Source organism: Orcinus orca, chromosome 3 (genome assembly GCF_937001465.1).
Source record: "Orcinus orca chromosome 3, mOrcOrc1.1, whole genome shotgun sequence".
Taxonomy (NCBI): Eukaryota; Metazoa; Chordata; class Mammalia; order Artiodactyla; family Delphinidae; genus Orcinus; species Orcinus orca.
Genome location: NC_064561.1, coordinates 2,559,045 through 2,580,147, shown reverse-complemented (window position 1 = coordinate 2,580,147; position 21,103 = coordinate 2,559,045). Strand labels below are relative to the sequence as shown.

Genomic DNA, 21,103 nt, shown 5'->3' with positions numbered 1-21,103 from the left:
ACGAAGAGTAGCCCCCGCTCGCCGCAACTAGAGAAAGCCCAAGGGCTGTAACAAAGACTCAACACAGCCAGAATAAATAAATTTTTTAAAAAAAGAATTGCATCTAGTAACTCCACTACTTATTTCCTATTTTTTTTAATTTAAGTATAGTTGATTTTCAATGTTGTATTATTTTCTACTGTCCAGCAAAGTGATTCAGTTATGCATATATATATATATATATATATATATACATTCTTTTTTATACATATATTCTTTTCCAATATGGTTTATCACAGGATATTGAATATGGTTCCCTGTGCTATATAGTAGGACCTTGTTGTCTATCCATTCTATATATAATAGTTTGCATCTGCTAACCCCAAACTCCCAACCCATCCCTCCTCCACCACCCCCACTGCCTTGGCATCCACAAGTCTATTCTCTCTCTTTTTTTTTCTTTTTTTTAAAATAAATTTATTTATTTATTATTTATTTTTTGCTGTGTTGGGTCTTTGTTGCTGCACGCCGGCTTTCTCTAGTTGTGGCGAGCGGGGGCCACTCTTCGTTGCAGTGTGCAGCTTCTCATTGCTGTGGCTTCTCTTGCTGCGGAGTACAGGCTCTAGGCGCTCGGGCTTCAGTAGTTGTGGCACGCGGGCTCAGTAGTTGTGGCTCGAGGGCTCTAGCGCTCAGGCTCAGTAGTTGTGGCGCGTGGGCTTAGTTGCTCTGCGGCATGTGGGATCTTCCCAGACCCAGGGCTCGAACCCATGTCCTCTGCATTGGCAGGCGGATTCTTAACCACTGCACCACCAGGGAAGTCCCCACAAGTCTATTCTCTATGTCTGTGAGTTTGTCTGTTTTGTAGATAGGTTCATTTGTGTCTGTTTCCCATTTTTGATACACGGTCCTGAGGATGTTAAAAAGTCCTCTTTGGAACTTCCCTGGCTGTCCAGTGGTTAAGACTCTATTTCCAATACAGGGGATATGGGTTCGATCCCTGGTTGGGGAACTAAGATTCCACATGCAGCGAGGCCCAAAAAAAAAAAGTCCTCTTTGTTTCCAAAGCATACCAAAATCATATGCCACTCCAAAAGCATACTAGCTGTGTAAATATTAACAAATTTTCCTTTTGCCAACAAACAGGCTCTTATTAGTGCTATTAATTCAGCCTGTTGGGTGGAAGAGATATAAGGCAAGGGACCATTTTCAAAGATAGACACTGGAGAAACAATGGCATAGCCAGCCTGGTACCTTCCTGAGGTCCCTGTAGACATGAACCATCAGTGAGTAATATAAAATCAGAATTATCCATTGGGCTTTCTCGAAGGTCAATCCTAGGAGATAAAAGATTGTCAGTTAATAAAAATAGAGTTGCCAGGTAAGCCAGCAATCCCACTCGTGGGCATATATCTAGACAAAACTATAATTCAAAAAGATACACGCACCCCTATGTTCATAGCAGCACTATTTACAATAGCCAAGGCATGGAAACAACCTAAATGTCTATCGACAGATGACTAGATAAAGAAGATGTGGTATATACATACAATGGAATATTACTCAGCCATAAAAAAGAATGAAATAATGCCATTTGCAGCAACATGGATGGCCCTAGAGATTATCATACTAAATGAAGTAAGCCAGAAAGAGAAAGACAAATACCATATGATATCACTTATATGTGGAATCTAAAATACGACACAGGGAATTCCCTGGAGCTCCAGTGGTTAGGATTCCATGCTCTCACTGCCAAGGGCCCGGGTTCAATCCCTGGTCAGTGAACTAAGATCCCACAAGCCTCGCGGTGCAGCCAAAAATAAAATATAGTAAAATACAACACAAATGAACTTATCTACGAAACAGAAACAGACTCACAGACATAGAGAACAGACTTGTGGCTGCCAAGGGAAGTGGGTGGAGGTGGGAAGGAGTGGGAGTTTGAGGTTAGCAGATGCAAACTATTATATATAGGATGCATAAACAAGGTCCTACTGTCTAGCACAGGGAACTATATTCAATATCCTGTGATAAACCATAATGGAAGAGAATATGAAGAAGAGTGTATATATACTTATAACCGAATCACTTTGCTGTACAGAAATTAACAACTCTACTTCAAGAAAAAAATAATAATAATAAAATAGAGTAGCCAATTCACCATCTATGCCTTCTAAAAAGGCAGAGTTAAGTAGAGGGTCATTTTGGTGGTTAGAGAATGAGTCAGGTGTCACGCCTGAATATTGTTTCGAAGTTTTCTCGAAGCCCTCATAGTAATCCGCGATTGATTCCTCTGGTCTTTGTCTACATTGCTGAATCTTTGCCCAGTCTAAGGCTTTGGGGAAAAGCCCTGGGATAAGTCTGAGTAGTTTACCAGCCAACTGCCTGCATTCAGTCCAGTCTGCGGGCTACGTAGATGGAAATTCTCTGAGGGTGTCTTTCAGCTTGCTTTCTCTATCCACTCCTGTGCTTTACTTTCGGAAACTAACAGCTATATTAATTGATATAGATCTGCAAAGCTGGGCTCATAGGTTCGGATGGTTAACTCAAACTCCTTAGCAAATCCCGGTGGATCTTGACTAGGTTTGGGAAATTCCTTAGCTAAAGCTCTAAGTTCTGCTCTGGTCCAAGGGTGTGCACCTAAGCACCAAGGACAGTTCATCTCTCCCTGTAACAGGTTTCTCCATAAAGGGAGCTGTGATTGCTTCTGATTTTCTGTCTTCCTTTGCTGGGAAAGGGGAAGCAGCAGGAGGCGAGGTTGATGGGGGAGAGAGAGACAGAGGGGGAGAGAGAGAGAGAGAGAGAGAGAGAGAGAGAGAGAGAGAGAGAGAGAGGGAGAGAGCGCCTCGGGATCAGGCAATTCAGATAAAAGAGGAAGAGACAGTTAAGGCTAGTGGCTTTTTAAATTCCAAGATACACCTCAGCTATCTGGGGCCAGTATCCTGGGCTTTCTCATCCTGAGTGTCCTCAGGGTGCATCATTGGAGGGTGGGGGGTGGCTGCAGAGGCTGACAGCTTGCTGGGGGACATCCTGTCTCCACCTTGAGTTCCCTCGGGGCTCCCCTTCAGGGGTGGCTGTCATGTGATGGCTGCAACGTCCTTTGTTTACTGATAGGGAAGGCAGCATTTTAATTATTTTTATTCTTATTTATTTTTTGGCTGCCCCGCAGGGCTTTGGGATCTTAGTTCCCCGAACAGGGATTGAACCCGGGCCCCCCAGCAGTGAAAGCACCGAGTCCTAACCACTGGACCACCAGGGAATTCCCGACAAGTAGCATTTTTAATTCACAAAGAGTTGAAAACAAGACCTCCTGCCAACCCAGAAAACCTCTCACAAATGTAGAAAAGAAAGAAAACAGATATAGAGTCATAGGTGTAGAAAACAAACTTATGGTTACCAGCGGGGAAAAGGGGGGAGGGATAAATTGGGAGATTGGGATTGACATACACACACTATTATATATAAAACAGATAACTAATAAGGACCTACTGTATAGCACAGGGAACTCTGCTCAATATTCTGTAATGACCTATATTGAAAAAGAATCTAAAAAAGAGTGGATAAATGTATAACTTATTCACTTTACTGTACAGCAGAAACTAACACAGCATTGTGAATCAACTATACTCCAATAAAAATTTTAAAAAAAACTTTTATTATTGATAGCACTAAGCCAAAATGTGAGGCACATCGCAGGCAATCCGCTAAGAGGTTGCAAAAACAGAAAAACATTTCGTCTCCTTTTGGAGCTAAATGGATGCAACTCATGAATACCTGTTCTCAAGATAAGCCATAACCAGTCCTCAGGTGAGAGACCCCGAGAGCATCGGTCACGCTTAGTTCAAATTCACTCCTCCTGGTAATTGGGTGACCGTCTGTGTTAGTTAACTGACTTTATTCAAAGGCAAAACCCACTTTTACCTTTAGGACAGGAGGGAGTTTTGCACAGAGGGGCACGGGCTCCCCTGACAACTGCATTTCAGGGAGAAGGCTCTCAGGTCCTCCCGAAAGACTCCCGGGTGGTAAAGCTCGCAAGAGCCTTATTTAGTTTTTTAAAAGGTTTATTTACATTTCAAAGGACAGAGAAAGAATTTACCCCACCACACGTTCTCTAAAGAAAATGGTCTACCAAAAGGAGAAGAGATAAATCTCTTTCCTTATTTTCAACAGGGAGAGTTAGGGCTCTTGTTCTCAATTTGATTTGCCCTTACATCTGTAAAAAACAAAAACAAAACAATGGTTAAGTTTCAAGGGACCGGAATGAAAGATTTTAGAAGCTCTTCCAAACCAAGATTGGAATCAAAACTGGGAGGGACGGAGCCTGTGCTCCGCAACGGGAGAGGCCACAACAGTGAGAGGCCCGCGTACCGCAAAAAAAAAAAAAAAAAAAACTGGGAGGGGGTGACCTAATATGGTGAAGAAAATATTGGAAAACTGGATATTGTTTCATGCTTAAAATCGCCTTTGAAATATTATGGAGAAGTACAATACGTGGCACTCAGAAAAGAATGCACTAAATGTTGTACGCTACGTTTAATCATTTTAAGTTAAAAAAATCGTGTTCAGATTGTGAATGAAAAATGTTGCCTGCCATATCAGCAGACAAAGGGTGCTGTGGCCATAAAGCCATCAGCCACTACCAGCCCTACCCCGCCGCCCCCAAGCCCCAACAATGAGCCAGGAGGGAACTCAGGATGGAGACAAAGGGGCTGCTGCCCGCCAAGTCCTCGGCCACTGCAGCCACCCCCCAAAACGGTGCACCCTGGGGCCGGGGGGGTGGGGACTCAGGATTAGAAAGAACAAGTTACTGGTCCTAGACAGTCAAGGTGCACAGCAAAGGAATGATTTCAATGAGCCCAGACTCCTGCATCTTCACATACCCAGAAAAGTGCTAAATTCATTAACTTGAGATGTCTGGATTTCTTTCTTTTTTTTTTTTTTTTCTTTTAATTTGTTTTTTTGTATTTTGCCCACACCGAGTGGCATGCGGGATGCTTCCCGGACCAGGGATCGAACCCAGGCCTTTGCAGTGAAAAGTCCAAATCCTAACCACTAGGCCGCCAGGGAACTCCCTGGTTTTCTTTAATTAACAGTAATCTTTTTGCTGTTCCGACTACTTGGATTTTGTTGCAAAACTTCTCTGTACCCTGGTTCCTCCCTTACCTCTTTGGAGCGGTCCCTCAGAGTGATCTCAGAAGCTGTCTTCTGGGCTTGAGTCCTCAGAACATCTGCCAAATAAAACATAATTCTCAACATTTAGGTTGTGCTTTTTTTTTCCACTCGCTAAGCTTAAGGAATAAATAATAAACGGGCACCATAGACTGGGCACCCACACTTATGAACAGACTGAGGCAACTCCTGGTCTTTTGAGGGTGCCCCACTCTGACTGCTACTCCCCCAGCCCCCAGCGGTCACCACCACCCTGAATTTTGTGGTAATTCTTCATAACTTGTATCATCTATTATTTATTACTAAGCAGGGTTGGGTGTAATTCTGCCGCCTTTGAAATTTCAGAAACTATTCCTGGAATTACCCTGAAAAGCCTTTCCTGTGGTGTGTATGTGTCTATGTGTTCTTACCAGTCTCTGTTCAACCGAGTGTGTGCAGTTTCTTTTTTTAAAAAAATTAATTAATTAATTTTATTTTTGGCTGCGTTGGGTCTTCGTAGCTGCGCCCGGGCTTTCTCTAGTTGCGGCAAGCGGGGGGCTACTCTTCCTTGTGGTGCACAGGCTTCTCATTGCGGTGGCTTCTCTTGTTGCGGAGCACGGGCTGTAGACGCACGGGCTTCAGTAGTTGTGGCGCACGGGCTCAGTAGTTGTGGCACGCGGGCTTCAGTAGTTGTGGCGCCCGGGCTTAGCTGCTCCGCGGCATGTGGGATCTTCCCGGACCAGGGCTCGAACCCGTGTCCCCTGCATTGGCAGGCAGAGTCTCAACCACCGCGCCACCAGGGAAGTCCCTGTGTACAGTTTCTTAAGCTCACCTAGTGTTTCCCTCGGAGAAAACTGCACCCAAACAAATGTGAAGTTCATGTTATGCTCAATTCACTCCCTTATATGGAAGTCATCTTGTAACCCATCTGTGCTCAAAACGCAGGTGTTCAGGCAGCCCTGACAGTGCCTGTCCTGGACTAAGAATGTTGCCTGCCCCATCAAAAACAACGGACGTTGAGCCTGGCCAACCAGCAGCCCCTGCAGCCGCCCTCAGCGGTGCACCCTGGGGCGATTCAGGATGCAGAAAAGCAGGATACTGGCCCTAGATGGTTAAGGTGCATAGGAAAGGAATTATTTCAATCAGCCCAGACTAAAACAGAATAGAGGGACTTGCCTGGTGGTCCAGTGGGTAAGACTCCCCACTCCCAAGGCAGGGGGCCCCGGTTCGATCCCTGGTCGGGGAACTAGATCCCGCGTGCCACAACTAAGAGTTCGCATGCCGCAGCGAAGACCCAGCACAGCCAAAACTAAAACATGCACACGCACACACACACACACACACACAAAACAAGTACAATATTGCAAAACTAGCATAGCGTCTTAAAAGAAAAAAAAATAAAATAACAGGGACCTACTCTATAGCACAGGAACTATGCTAAATATCTTGTAATAACCTGTAATGGAAAAGAATCTGAAAAAGAATATAGATATAGATATATATGTATAACTGTATCACTTTGCTGTACACCTGAAACTAACACAACACTGTAAATCAGCTATACTTAAATTAATAAAGTTCAAAAAATAAAAATAAGCCCAGACTCCGCATCTTCCCTTACCTAGAAAAGTGCTAAATTCACTAACTTAAAAGATGTCTGGTTTCCTTTAATTAGCTGTTCTGACTACCTGGGGATTTTTTTGTTTTGCAAAAACTCATATGCGACTTCCCTGGTGGTCCAGTGGTTAAGACTCCGCCCTCCCAATGCAGGGGGCCAGGGTTCCATCCCTGGTTGGGGAACTAGATCCCATATGCATGCCACAATTAAGAGTCTGCCTGCCACAACTAAGGAGCCCGTCTGCTGCAACTAAGACCCAGCGCAACCAGATAAATAAACTACATACAATTAAAAAAAAAAAAAACTCATATATATTCTGGCCCCTCCCTTATCTCTTTGGAGCAGTCCCTTAGACCTATCTGAAAGGTGTAATTCTCAACTTTTAGGTTGTGCATTCCTTCTCAATTGACAGTGCATATTTACTATTTATATCTAAGTCAAAATTGAAGGCAATGTTCACATCCCTAAATACTTCCAATTAGTTTTCCCCAACAAACTAATACATCTAGTAATCAAGACAGTGTTGTATTGCCATAAAGACAGTTGAATTGGGCTTCCCTGGTGGCGCAGTGGTTGGGAAGCCGCCTGCCAATGCAGGGGACATGGGTTCGAGCCCTGGTCCGGGAAGATCCCACATGCGTGGAACAACTAAGCCCACGCGCCACAACTACTGAGCCTGTGCTCTAGAGCCTGCAAGCCACAACTACTGAGCCCGCGTCCCACAACTACTGAAGCCTGCGCATCTAGAGCCCGTGCTCTGCAACAAGAGAAGCCACCGAAATGGGAAGACCACACACCGCAACAAGGAGTAGCCCCCGCTCGCCGCAACTAGAGAAAGCCCAAGCACAGCAACGAAGACCCAATGCAGCCAAAAATAAATAAATTTATTTTAAAAAATTTTTTAAAAGATAGTTGAATTGATGGATGAAATGGAATTTAAAAATCTAGTGGTAGACCCTACATATATGTTCAATTAATTTTGCCAAAAGGCAATACAAGGTAGAAATTGTTCTGCAACACCTGGAAATCCATATATAAATAAATTCTAATCCCAATTTCACACTATAAACAAAAATTATTTTGAGATGAATTATAAATCAAAATGTAAGTGCTAAAGTACAAAGCTTTTTATTTATTGAAGTATAGTTGGTTTACAATGTTGTGACAGTTTCTGGTGCACAGCAAAGTGATTCAGTTATACATGTACCTGTCTATCTATCTATACATGTATATATTCTTTTTCAGATTCTTTTCCATTATAGAGTATTACAAGATATTAAATATAGTTCCCTGTGCTATACAGTAGGACTTTGTTTTTTATTTATTTTATATATAGTAGTATCTGTTAATCCCAAACTCCTAATTAATCTCTCCCCACCTTCCCCTCTGATAACCATGTTTGTTTTCTATGTCTGTGAGTCTGTTTCTGTTTTGCAAATAAGTTCATTTCTGGCTTACTTAGTATGATCATCTCTAGGTCCATCCATGTTGCTGCAAATGGCATTATTTCATTTTTTTTTATGGCTGAGTAGTATTCCAGTGTGTGTGTGTGTACCACATCTTCTTTATCCATTCATCTGTTGATGGACACGTAGGTTGCTTCCATGTCTTGGCTACTGTAAATAGTGCTGCTATACTGTAAATAGTGCTGCTATGAACATAGGGGTACATGTATCTTTTTATTTTAATACATCTTTACTGGAGTATAATTGCTTCACGATACTGTGTTAGTTTCTGTTGCACAACAAAGCAAATCAGCCATATGCATACACATGTCCCCATATCCCCTCCCTCTTGAGCCTCCCTGCCATCCTCCCTATCCCACCCCTCTAGATCATCGCAAAGCACAGAGCCGATCTCCCTGTGCTATGCTGCTGCTTCCCACTAGCTATTTTACATTCAGTAGTGTACATATGTCGATGCTACTCTCACTTCGCCCCAGCTTTGCCCTCCCACCCCATGTCCTCAAGTCCATTCTCTATGTCTACCTCTTTATTCCTGCCGTGCCACTGGGTACATCAGTACCAATTTTTTTCCCCTAGATTCCATATATATGTGTTAGCATATGGTATTTGTTTTTCTCTTTCTGACTTACTTCACTCTGTATGACAGACTCTAGGTCCATCCACCTCACTACAAATGACTAAATTTCTTTTCTTTTTATGGCTAAGTAATATTCCATTGTATATATGTGCCACATCTTCTTTATCCATGCATCTGTTGATGGACATTTAGGTTGGTTCCATGTCCTGGCTATTGTAAATAGTGCTGCAATGAACATTGTGGTACATGTCTCTTTCTGAATTATGGTTTTCTCAGCGTATATGCCCAGTAGTGGGATTGCTGGGTCACATGGTAGTTCTATTTTTAGTTTTTTAAGGAACCTCCATACTGTTCTCCATAGTGGCTGTATCAATTTACATTCCCATCAACAGTGCAAGAGGGTTCCCTTCTCACCACATCCTTTCCAGCATTTACTATTTCAAGATTTTTGGATAATGGTCATTCTGACCAGTGTGAGGTGATAACTCCTCGTAGTTTTGATTTGCATTTCTCTAGTAATAAGTGATGTTGAGCACCTTTTCATGTGCCTCTTGGCCATTTGTACGTCTTCCTTGGTGAAATGTCTATTTAGGTCTTCCGCCTTTTTTTTTTTTTTTTTTTTTTTTCCGGTACGTGGGCCTCTCACTGTCGTGGCCTCTCCCGTTGCGGAGCACAGGCTCCGGACGCACAGGCTCAGCGGCCATGGCTCACGGGCCCAGCCGTTCTGCGACATGTGGGATCCTCCCGGGCCGGGGAAAGAACCCGTGTCCCCCGCATCGGCAGGCGGACTCTCAACCACTGCGCCACCAGGGAAGCCCCCACCCATTTTTTAACTGGATTATTTGTTTTTTTGATATTGAGCTCCATGAGCTGTTTGTATATTTTGGAAACTAATCCTTTGTCTGTTGTTTCATTTGCAAATATTTTCTCCCATTCTGAGGGTTGTCTTTTTGTCTTGTTTATGGTTTCCTTTGCTGTGCAAAAGGTTTTAAGTCCCATTTGTTTATTTTTGTTTTTATTTCCATTACTTTAGGAGGTGGGTCAAAAAAGATCTTGCTGTGGTTTATGTCAAAGTGTTTTTCCAATATTTTCCTCTAAGAGTTTTATAGTGTCTGGTCTTACATTTAAGTCTTCAATCCATTTGGAGTTTATTTTTGTGTATGGTGTTAGGTAGTGTTCTAATTTCATTCTTTTACATGTAGCTGTCCAGTTTCCCCAGCACCACTTATTGAAGAGGCTGTCTTTTCTCCATTGTATGTTCTTGACTCCTTTGTCATAAATTAGGTGCCCATATGTGCGTGGGTTTATCTCTGGCATTCTATCCTGTACCATTGATCTATATTTCTGTTTTTGTGCCAGTACCATAGTGTCTTAATTACTGTAGCCTTGTGGTATAGTTTGAAGTCAGGGAGCCTGATTCCTCCAACTCCATTTTTCTTTCTCAAGATTGCTTTGGCTATTCAGGGTCTTTTGTGTTTCCATACGAATTGTAAGATTTTTGTTCTAATTGTGTGAAGACTGCCATTGGTAGTTTGATAGGGATTGCATTGAATCTGTAGATTGCTTTGGGTACTATAGTCATTTTCACAATATTGATTCTTCCAATCCAAGAACATGGTATATTTCCCCATTTGTTTATGTCATCTTTGATTTCCTTCATCAGTGTATTATAGTTTTCTGAGTATGAGTCTTTCACCTCCTTAGGCAGGTTTATTCCTAGGTATTTTATTCTTTCTCTTGCGATGGTAAATGGGAGTGTTTCCTTAATTTCTCTTCCTGATTATTCATTGTTGGTGTATAGGAATACCAGAGATTTCTGTGCATTAATTTTGTATCCTGCAAACTTACCAAATTCATTGATTAGTTCTAGTAGTTTTCTGGTGGCATCTTTATGATTTTCTATGTACACTATCATGTCATCAGCAAACAGTGACAGTTTTACTTCTTCTTTTCCAATTTGTATTCCTTTTATTTCTTTTTCTTCTCTGATTGCTGTGGCTAGGACTTCCAAAACTATGTTGAATAAGAGTGGCAAGAGTGGATATCCTTGTCTTGTTCCTGATCTTAGTGGAAATGCTTTCAGTTTCTCATCATTGAGTATGATGCTTGCTGTGGGTTTATCATATATGGCCTTTATTATGTTGAGGTAGGTTCCCTCTATGCCCATTTTCTGGAGAGTTTTTATCATAAATGGTGTTGAATTTTGTCAAAAGGTTTTTCTGCATCTATTGAAATGATCATATGGTTTTTATTCCTTAATTTGTTAATGTGATGTATCACATTGATTGATTTCCATATATTGAAGAATCCTTGCATGCCTGGGATAAACCCCAGTTGATCATGGTGTATGATCCTTTTGATGTGCTGTTGGATTCTGTTTGCTAGTATTTTGTTCAGCATTTTTGCATCATGTTCATCAGTGATACTGGTCTATAATTTTCTTTTTTTGTGATATCTTTTTTTGGTTTTGGTATCAGGGTGATGGTGGCTTCGTAGAATGAATTTGAGAGTGTTTCTCCCTCTCCAAGTTTTTGGAAGAGTTTGAGAAGGATTGGCCTTAGCTCCTCTCTAAATGTTTGATAGAATTTGCCTGTGAAGCCATCTGGCCCTGGACTTTTGTTTGTTGGAAGATTTGTAATTACGGTTTCAATTTCATTACTTGTGATAGGTCTGTTTATATTTTCTAATTCTTCCTGGTTCAGTCTTGGAAAATTGTACATTTCCAAGAATTTGTCCATTTCTCCATGGTTGTCCATTTTATTGGTATATAGTTGTTTGTAATAGTCTTATAATCCTTTGTATTTCTGCAGTGTCAGTTGTGATTTCTCCTTTTTCATTTCTGATTTTATTGATTTGCGTCCTCTCCCTTTTTTTCTTGATGAGTCTAGCTAAGGTTTATCAATTTTGTTTTTCTCAAAGAACCAGCTTTTAGTTTTATTGATCTTTGCTATTGTTTTCTTCGTTTCTATTTCATTTATTTCTGCTCTGATCTTTATGACTGCTTTCCTTCTACTGACTTTGGGTTTTCTTTGTTCTTCTTTCTCTAGTTGTTTTAAGTGTAGGGTTAGATGTTTATTTGAGATTTTTCTTCTTTCTTGAGGTGAGATTGAATTGCTATAAACTTCCATCTTAGAACTGCTTTTGCTGCATTCCTGTAATTGATTTCCAATCTCATAGTGTTGTGGTCAGAAAAGATCTTGACATGATTTCAATTTTCTTAAATTTTCCGAGGCTTGATTTGTGACCCAAGATGTGATCTATCCTGGAGAATATTCTGTGTGCCCTTGAGGAGAAAGTGTATTCTGCCACTTTTGGGTGGAATGTTCTATAAATATCAATTAGACCTATCTGGTCTATTGTGTCATTTAAAGCTTGTGATTCCTTGTTTATTTTCCGTTTGGATGATCTGTCCATTTGTGTAAGTGGGGTGTTAAAGTCCCCTACTATTAATGTGTTACTGTCGATTTCGCCTTTCATGGTTGTTAGAATTTGCCTTATGTATTGAGGGGCTCCTATATTGGGTGCATAAACATTTATAGTTCTTATATCTTCTTCTTAGATTGATCCTTTGATAATTATGTAGTGTCCCTCCTTATCTCTTGTAACAGTCTTTATTTCAAAGTCTACTTTATCTGATACGAGTATTGCTACTCTAGCTTTCTTTTGATTTCCATTTGCATGGAATATCTTTTTCCATCCCTTCACTTTCAGTCTGTATGTGTCCCTAGGTCTGAAGTGGGTCTCTTGTAGACAGCATATATATATATATATATATATATATATATATATATATATATATGGGTCTTGTTTTGTATCCATTCAGCCAGTCTGTATTTTTTGTTTGGGGCATTTAATCCATTTACATTCAAGGTTATTATCAATATTTATGTTTCTATTACCAGTTTCTTAATTCTTTTGGGTTTGTTTAATTAATTTATTTATGTATCTTTGGCTGCACTGGGTCTTCTTTGTTGTGTGCGGGCTTTCTCTAGTTGCAGCAACTTCTTCATCATGGTACATGGGCTTCTCATTGTGGTGGCTTCTCTTGTTGCAGAACACGGGCTCTAGGCATGCAGACTTCAGTTGTTGTGCACAGGCTCAGCGGCCATGGCTCACGGGCCCAGCCGCTCCACGGCATGTGGGATCTTCCCGGACCAGGGCACGAACCCATGTCCCCTGCATTGGCAGGCAGACTCTCAACCACTGTGCCACGAGGGAAGCCCTAAATCTCCCATTTTGACTGTGAATTTTGCAGTTTCTCCTTTAATTTAATTCCTTTAACTCTTTTTTTGCTTACAGTATTTTGAGGCCAAGTTATTAGGTGCATACAGGTTTAGAAATTTTATAGAGCTCCCCAGACCCTTATCTGCAATTCCAAAATCCACAAGTCTTTGAATGTGTAATTTTGGCAACTCATTTTGCAGTAATGTAAGATCATTTCTGCATTAATTTTTGGGAAAATCTGACCTCAACTTTTGTACAGCACTTTGTAGTATTATTTATCCCACTTAGGATGACTCTTTCTACATTTCACTGTAGAATTATTAATATGTTTTGTGTGGGCTGAAGGCTCTGAGCACTGGGCATCCTTGCAGAGCCTCCCCCTGGTGAGTTCTCATGCGCTTCCGGAAGGATGATGGACTTCCCAAGTTTCCTGCCAGTGCTTGTGCCACATCTGGGCTCCTCCTGGAGGCTCTTCCGCCCCATAGGGCCTTCCCCAGCACGAGCCCGGCTGTGGTCACAGACGCAGAGTCTCTGATTCTGGGAGAGTGTGAGCAAGTGTGAGAGGTGCCTGGGTCCTGAGTAAGTGTGTGTGAAGCGAGGAGGGTGAATGCATTGCCAGAGACTCCATCACATTTGTGGCTCTCCTGAGGCAGATTACAGGAAGTCAGTTTTGGATCCCTGTTTAATTCTGAATTCTCCTTCAAACACTCACTCCAACTGAGCAACGTCTGTGGAAATGTTTACTTCTGGGAATGTTCCAGAAAAAAAAACTTTTGAGTTAGGTTTAGGGTGGGGCCGGCAAACTCTGGCCTGCTGACCAAATCCAACCCCATGTAAATAAAGGGTTACTGGGAGGGGAAAAGGGGGTTATTGGAACACGGACACGTTCCTTCCTTTATTGCCTGAGGTGCTGTCATAGAAAACCCACGGAACTCAAAACCAAAAACATTTGCCAACTGGCTTTAGGCAGAAAAAGTTTGCATTAGTTTTCTCCTGATTCATACTTTTCAAAGACTTTCCCCAGAGATACAATTTTGTCTTGAATAAAAGTCATTTGCCTCACATTTCTCTCCTGATCCCAACTGACTTTACTGAGAGCAAAGGACCAGGATCTATCGCTTCTGAATCTTACCATTTTTATGCCCTCAAATGTCTTTTCTCCAAAAATATCCTGTTTAGAAGTTGACTCCTTGGTTGTAAGCTGAGTCCTCCAGTCTACAATAAAATGGACAAAAAAATTACTAAAGTCTTAGAAAAAGAGAGTGACACTGAACAATAAAAAGAAAAAAAAAAATTAAAAATGGACAAAGGGGCTTCCCTGGTGGCGCAGTGGTTGAGAGTCTGCCTGCTGATGCAGGGGACATGGGTTCATGCCCTGGTCCGGGAAGATCCCACATGCCGTGGAGCGGCTAGGTCCCTGAGCTATGGCTGCTGAGCCTGCGCATCCGGGGCCTGTGCTCCGCAACAGGAGAGGCCACAACGGTGAGAGGCCCGCGTACCACAAAAAAAAAAAAAATGGACAAAGGATTTTAATACACATTTCTCCAAATAAGACATATAAATGGCCAATAAGCAGATGAAAAGATGTTCAACATCACTACTCAATAGGGAAATGTAAATCAAAACGACAATGAGATACCACTTCATACATAGTAGGATCAAGAAGACTCATACAGGGACTTTCCTGGTGGGTCAGTGGTTAAGAATCTGCCTGCCGATGCAGGGGACACAGGTTTGATCCCTGGTCCAGGAAGATCCCACATGCCGTGGAGCAACTAAGCCTGTGTGCCAAAACTACTGAGCCTGTGCTCTAGAGCCCACGAGCCGCAATTACTGAAGCCCATGCGCCTAGAGCCTGTGCTCAGCAACAACAGAAGCCACCTCAATAAGAAGCCCGAACACCGCAACGAAGAGTAGCCCCCGCTCGCTGCAACCAGAGAAAGCCCACATGCAGCAACAAAGACCCAATGCAGCCAAAACTAAATTAATTAATTAATTTATTAAAAAAAAAAAAAAAGAAGACTCATACAGGGGACTTCCCTGGTGATCCTGTGGTTAAGACTCCATGCTTCCACTGCAGGGGGCGCGGATTTGATTCCATGCTGCACAGCATGGCCGAAAACAAAAACTCATACAAAAGAGTGTTGGCGAAGATGTGGAGAAAGTGGACCTCATGCACTGCTGGTGGGAATGTTAAACTGTGCAGCCGCTGTGGAAAAGTTTGGCAGTTCCCCAAGAAGTTAAACATGGAGTTACAAGAGAAATGAAAACAGATGTCCACACAAAAACTTGTACTCAAATGTTCACAGCAGCATGATTCACAACAGCCAAAACGTAGAAACAACCCAAATGTCCATCAATTGGTGAACAGATAAACACTATGTGTGTATCCATACAATGGAATATTACTCAGCCATGAAAAGGAGAGAAGCACTGACACTCACTACAACATGGATGGACCTTGAGAACACGATGCTCGGTGAGAGAAGCCAGACACAAAAGGACACACAGAGTGTGATTCCATTGATGCAAAACATCCAGAACAGGCTTCCCTAGTGGCGCAGGGTTTAAGATTCTGTCTGCCAACACAGGGGACACGGGTTCAATCCCTGGTCCGGGAAGATCCCACATGCCACGGAGCAACTAAGCCCATGCACCACAACTACTGAGCCCACATGCCACAACTACTGAGGCTGCATGCTGCAACTACCGAAGCATGTGCGCCTAGAGCCTGTGTGCCACAACAAAAGAATCCACTGCAATGAGCAGCCCGTGCACCACAACGAAGAGTAGCCCCTGCTCGCCACAACTAGGGAAAGCCCATGCACAGCAACGAAGACCTAAGGCAACCAAAAATAATAATAATAAAATAAAATAAAAATAATTTTTAAAAATTAAAAAAAAAAAACCCATCCAGAACAGGCAAATCTATAGAGAGTGCACCTGTGGTTGTCAGGGGCTGGGGAAGGAGGGTGGGGACTGACTACTAATGGGCAGGGGGTCTTGTTTTGGGAGTGATGAGAATGTTCTGGAACTAGATAGTGGTGATGGCTGCACAACCCTGTGAATATACTATAAACAAGTGAATTGGACCGTTTAAAATGGTGACTTTTATGGTATGTGAATTATATCTCAATTTTAAAATGCTAGAAAGAAAGAAAGAAATGGCTGGACAAAGGTGAGTAAAACCAGGCAAACCCCATAGAGATATCTTAAAACATGGGCCCCAAAATGTGAAGGGAAATGTGGGGAAGCAGCATCCACCACTGGGTAGAGAACAGGGCTGGTGTTGACCTCCGAGGGGTCTGCTGATGTTGGCAACAAAGGGTAGAAATAACAAATACTTTTTTTTTTTTTTTTAGTTTTTTTAATTTAGTTTTTTCTCCAGGTGCCCTGGACAATTTTTCCATCCAGAGTCCCTGACTCTTCTTGGTCCCACTGGGAGATCCTGGGAGGTCTGTGGGGCTTCCTGATCGCACAGGAAGATGCGGGATGGATGGTGTAGGAGGACGCAGCCCCGAACTACAAATCCTTCCCTCAGACTGGAGCCGATACTGCCGTCTCCAGGGCTCCAAGGATTGGCAAATCTGACCCTAGACCTGCCAACAGGCACCCAGACTTCTGTGGACGCAGGTGATGGTTTTCACGGGACCAAATCCCCCAGCCGCCCTCACCCTGCACGCCAAAGGGGATCAGGAAACAGGAGGTCGAGTCACTGCTGGGGAAACGTGGCCGCCTGGGGAGGGCTCTTCACTGAGGGCGGGTCCCGGTGCTGTTGCCACGGCTCCCGAATCCGGGAAACACTCCAGCAAGAGCAGAAGCCAAATAAACACACCTTGCCTTAAGGTGTGAATCTGCCTGTTCTCACCCAGGTGAGCTTGCCCCTGGACACGCGCACATGTCTGGCGACCTCTGGGATTGTTACGACTGGGGGGCTCCCGGCATCGAGGGGGCGGGGCCAGGGATGCCACTCCAAACCCCACAGCGCCCAGGACGGCCCCCATGTCAGCAGTGCCGGGGAGCCCTGGCCCAGGGAACGTGGAGGAGTGGACAGTGTTCCCAAGCAAGGCCAGGTCTCCAGCATCATTTCTCTGTGGACATTCCTTTGGGAAGGATTCGGCAACACCCACCCCTCGGGGTGAAGTCCACGGCCACATCCTCAAACACTCCGGAGTCCTACGCCACCCCACACGCCTACGGGGCTGGCTGAGGAGGGGAACCAGCACACGCAGCGCTGTTCTGAGCCCGCCCTCCAACCTGGCCGGCACTGTGGGCGCCTGGCGGTGATCACCTACCAGCTAGAGGTTGCAGAATCTCTCTGATGCAGGTCTGGAGGCTGAATGTGGCTCTCTGCTGTCAGACGGGCTCGTCCCACCTCACCCAGACCTGTCCCGGGTCCACAGAGGCCCAGGCCCACTGAGGGCACGGAGGGGACATCCAGTGAACAAGTCAACATCTCCCCACGGGGACCACGAGTTCTTGGGACGTTGGGGCCTCACAGCTCCTTCTGTGTTCCCACAGGACCTCAGGACATGCAGCAACTAGTCGGCTAAAAAGAGGTGTGAGAGAGACCCGTGTGTCAGGGCAGCCCCTCCAGCCCCTAAGAGGCCCAGGGACTTGAGGGAAACTGGAGCCCGGCCTTGGCTGGCTGCTGACTCCAGGCTGGGAAGGAGAGGTGTCCACCCTTGAGAAAATGGAAAGTCCTGGGACTTCCCTGGAGGTCCAGTGGTTAAGACTGCGCCTTCCAGTGCAGGGGCTGTGGGTTCGATACCTGGTTGGGGAGCTAAGATCCCACATGCCTCGCAGCCAAAAGACCAAAACATAAAAACAGAAGCAATAGTGTAACAAGTTCAATAAAGACTTTAAAAGTGGTCCACGTGAAAAGAATCTTAAAAAAAAAAGGGAAAGTCCTTCTGAAGGAAGAGGGATTTTCCATTCATTCACTTACAACCAAATCATCAGAAGCCCAGCAAACGTCCCATCTTCTACTGAGTCCCCCTCATGGAGAGGACAAGATCTTGAGCAGGCAGGGCTGGAGGGAGTTGGTGAGACAGAGGCCAGGTGACCCCACGCATCCCCAAGTCCTCCAGGCCACCACACTCCTACCCCCAGAGACCTGTGGCCGCATCACACCCAGGGCCCACCCGCACAGCCCACGGAAGGGGTGACAATATCCCCGGTGTGCACGGGAGGAGACCAGCTCAGAGAGATTGGCTGTTTAAGGGGGCAAATGAACTTTTGAGTGGGGTTCTGGAGTTGCACCCTCAGAAAATGCCCTGCCCAACTCAGACATCAGCCAGCTGGGCGCCTGGGCCTCCATCTGGCCAGCCTCTGGCAGGACCATGCAGCATCCCCACCGAGGGAAGGTGCCCACACCAAGACCAGGGATTCACCTCACTCGGGGTGCCAGTCAGCAGCTGCCGTCTGGTGAGAACATCTGTACCACTGTTGCTGGGCTCAGCAGCAGCAATGCCAGAATGTTCCCCTTCATGGCCCTGTGGCCTCTCAGGGAATGGTTTCTGGGTCCTGTCTGAGCCATCAGTCACTAATGCCAGCCCCGAACAGGTCCCCATCCCAGGGGAAGAGGCTTAACATGAAAACCACCCCAAGTTTAAGATAGGGAACAGTCTTATTAATAATAAAAGACGCCACCCCTGAGCAATGATGACACACCAGATGGGCTGGGAACTCGGCACAGGTGAGTTCAGTAAATTTCATAATAATTCAGTGCCTGCTCAGGCTGCCATAACAGAATCCACAGACTGGGCACTAATCCCATCATGGGGCCCCACCCTCATGACTAATGACCTCCCAAAGGCCCCATCTCCCAACACCATCCCACGGAAGGGAGGGAGTAGGAGTCAGCATGAACTTGGGGGGACACATTCAGTCTACAGCAGATACTAAGCGTGGATATAAAAGGATGATAAAAGCAACAGAGTTCAAAGTGACCAAATACCGCACTGAAGTGTCAGAGAGTATAATGAACTTTATCAGGACCATGCAAGGGAACTATGCAGTGGTGCAAACAGGTGAGACTCCATATGGACATGGAAATTTGGCCATGTGGGAGAACAAAGGGAAGAGAGGGGGTGAACGTTCCCAGAACTGAAAGAACTCTGGACAGAGTGCTCCCTTGGGCCCCCCTCCTGGCTGCCACTGCACAGCCTCTTCTGTCTTAGGTCCTAAGTCTCTCTTTGCAATCAGGACAATGACTGGTACTGCTGGTGAGCAGGACAGTTTGCCCATTCCCAAAGGCTCTTCCGCCTATTTCTGCTACCCACACTCCCCCAAGTCATCCTCTCCCCATTGCCATCACCAACTTCCTCTCCGGTCTCTGTCACATCCCCCTCCCCTGTTCACTCCCCTTCTCCCTCTGGTGCTACCTAGCACCCTCGGAGCTGCATCATTCAGGGTCCCAAAGTCCCCAACAAGGACACTCCCAGTGCTCTGTCCTCCACACCCTGGACTCCTCACTGCCTAACCCGCCCCCCAACTCCCATGGCCTCTGCTCCTGCCTTGTCATCACCCACCAGGGTCCCCCCTCTGCTGCAGGTCAAGTTGTGTCCTCCAAAAAGATATGTTCAAAGCCCAACCCCTGGCACCTGAGAAGTGGGCTTCAATTGGAAACAAGTCATGGCAGATTTCATTAGTTGAGATGAAGTCATACTGGAGTAGGGTGGGCCTTTATCTAATGACTGGTGACCTTATAAGAGGGAAACCCGACACAGACACACAAGGAAACGGCCATATGAAGGGACTTCCCAGGTGGTCCAATGGATAAGACTCTGCGCTCCCAATGCAGGGGGCCCGGCTTTGATCCCTGGTCAGGAACTAGATCCCACATGCCACAACTAAGACCTGGTGCAGCCTAAATAAAAAAATAAATATTAAAAAAAAAAGGCCACATGAAGATGCTGGCAGAGACTGGCGCGATGGTCTACAAGCCAAGGAGCACCAAGGGATTGCCGGCCACCAGAAGCTGGAGAAGACAGGAAGCATCCTCTTTCAGAGCCTTCAGACACCTGCCAACACCTTAATAAGCTCGCCCTGTTTGATGCCATCTGAGTTGGTGGTCCTTTGTTACGGCAGCACCAGCCCAGGGGCCCTTCCCCTCAGCGCTCACCCACGCTCAGATCATTTTGATCTCAAACCAAAACATTCAGCTGACTCCCTCTTTCCTCCTGCTATGTCTCTCTTCCGGCACCTACAGGCCACCTGAAAGGCCCTGGCGCCAGTCAAGCTCTCCCAGATGTGATCTGTACCCACCCGTGCAACTGAGACACAGCACTTCCACCTGCAACCTCAACACCCCCACGATCCATGAAAGAAAGGATTGATAGGGACTTCTCTGGTGGCGTGGTGGTTAAGACTCCACGCTCCCAATGCAGGGGTTCAATCCCTGGTCAGGGAACTAGATCCCACATGCATGTCGCAACTAAGAGCTCAGATGCCACAACTAAGGAGCTGGCAAGCCGCAACTAAGGAGCCCACGTGCCACAACTAAGACCCAGTGCAACAAAATAAATACATAAACATTTTTTTTAAAAAAGTTTGACAAGCTGGACTTCCTGCCCTGTGACAGGTGCTGCTAAGAGAATGAGAAGACAAGCCACAGACTGGAAGAAAAAAAATCTGCAAAACACACATCTGATACAGGACTTGTGTTGAAAATATACAAAGCATGCTTCAAATTCAACAATAAGGAAACAAATGACCCAATCTAAAAATGGGCAGAAGACCTAAACAGACACCTCAGCAAAGAAGATACCAATGAGCATATGAAAAGATGCTCTACATCCTGTGTCATCAGGGAAATGCAAATTAAAATGAGAAACCACTACACATCTATGAGCATGGCCAAAATCCAGAACACTGACACCACCAAGTGCTGACAAGGATGTGGAGCTACAGGAACTCTCATCCATTGCTGGTGGGAATGCAAAGTGGTCCAGCCACTCTGGAAGGTTGGCCATTTCACAGGTTGGTGATTTCTTACAAAACTAAACATACTCTCACCATATGATTCAGCAATAGCACTCCCTGGTATTTATCCAAAGGAGTTGAAAACTTATATCCACACAAAAACTTATA

General features: G+C 44.7%; 1 long non-coding RNA gene across 4 annotated transcripts in view; it reads right to left on the bottom strand.

Moving 5' to 3' along the window:
* Positions 1–746: 746 nt before the first annotated feature.
* Positions 747–21,103, bottom strand: part of LOC117199080 (uncharacterized) — a 31,108-nt gene continuing 10,751 nt past the window's right edge. Inside the window, exons 2-5 of one of the 4 annotated variants that reach the window (XR_007476355.1) lie at positions 14,142–21,097; positions 8,201–8,373; positions 5,140–5,204; positions 4,017–4,189 (exon numbers count right to left, since the gene is read on the bottom strand). This is a non-coding gene — a long non-coding RNA (uncharacterized LOC117199080). Of the gene's footprint in view, positions 1,314–4,016; positions 4,190–5,139; positions 5,205–8,200; positions 21,098–21,103 lie in introns of those variants that run through there. The other 3 variants (XR_007476356.1, XR_007476353.1, XR_007476354.1) reach the window with 3 other exon arrangements.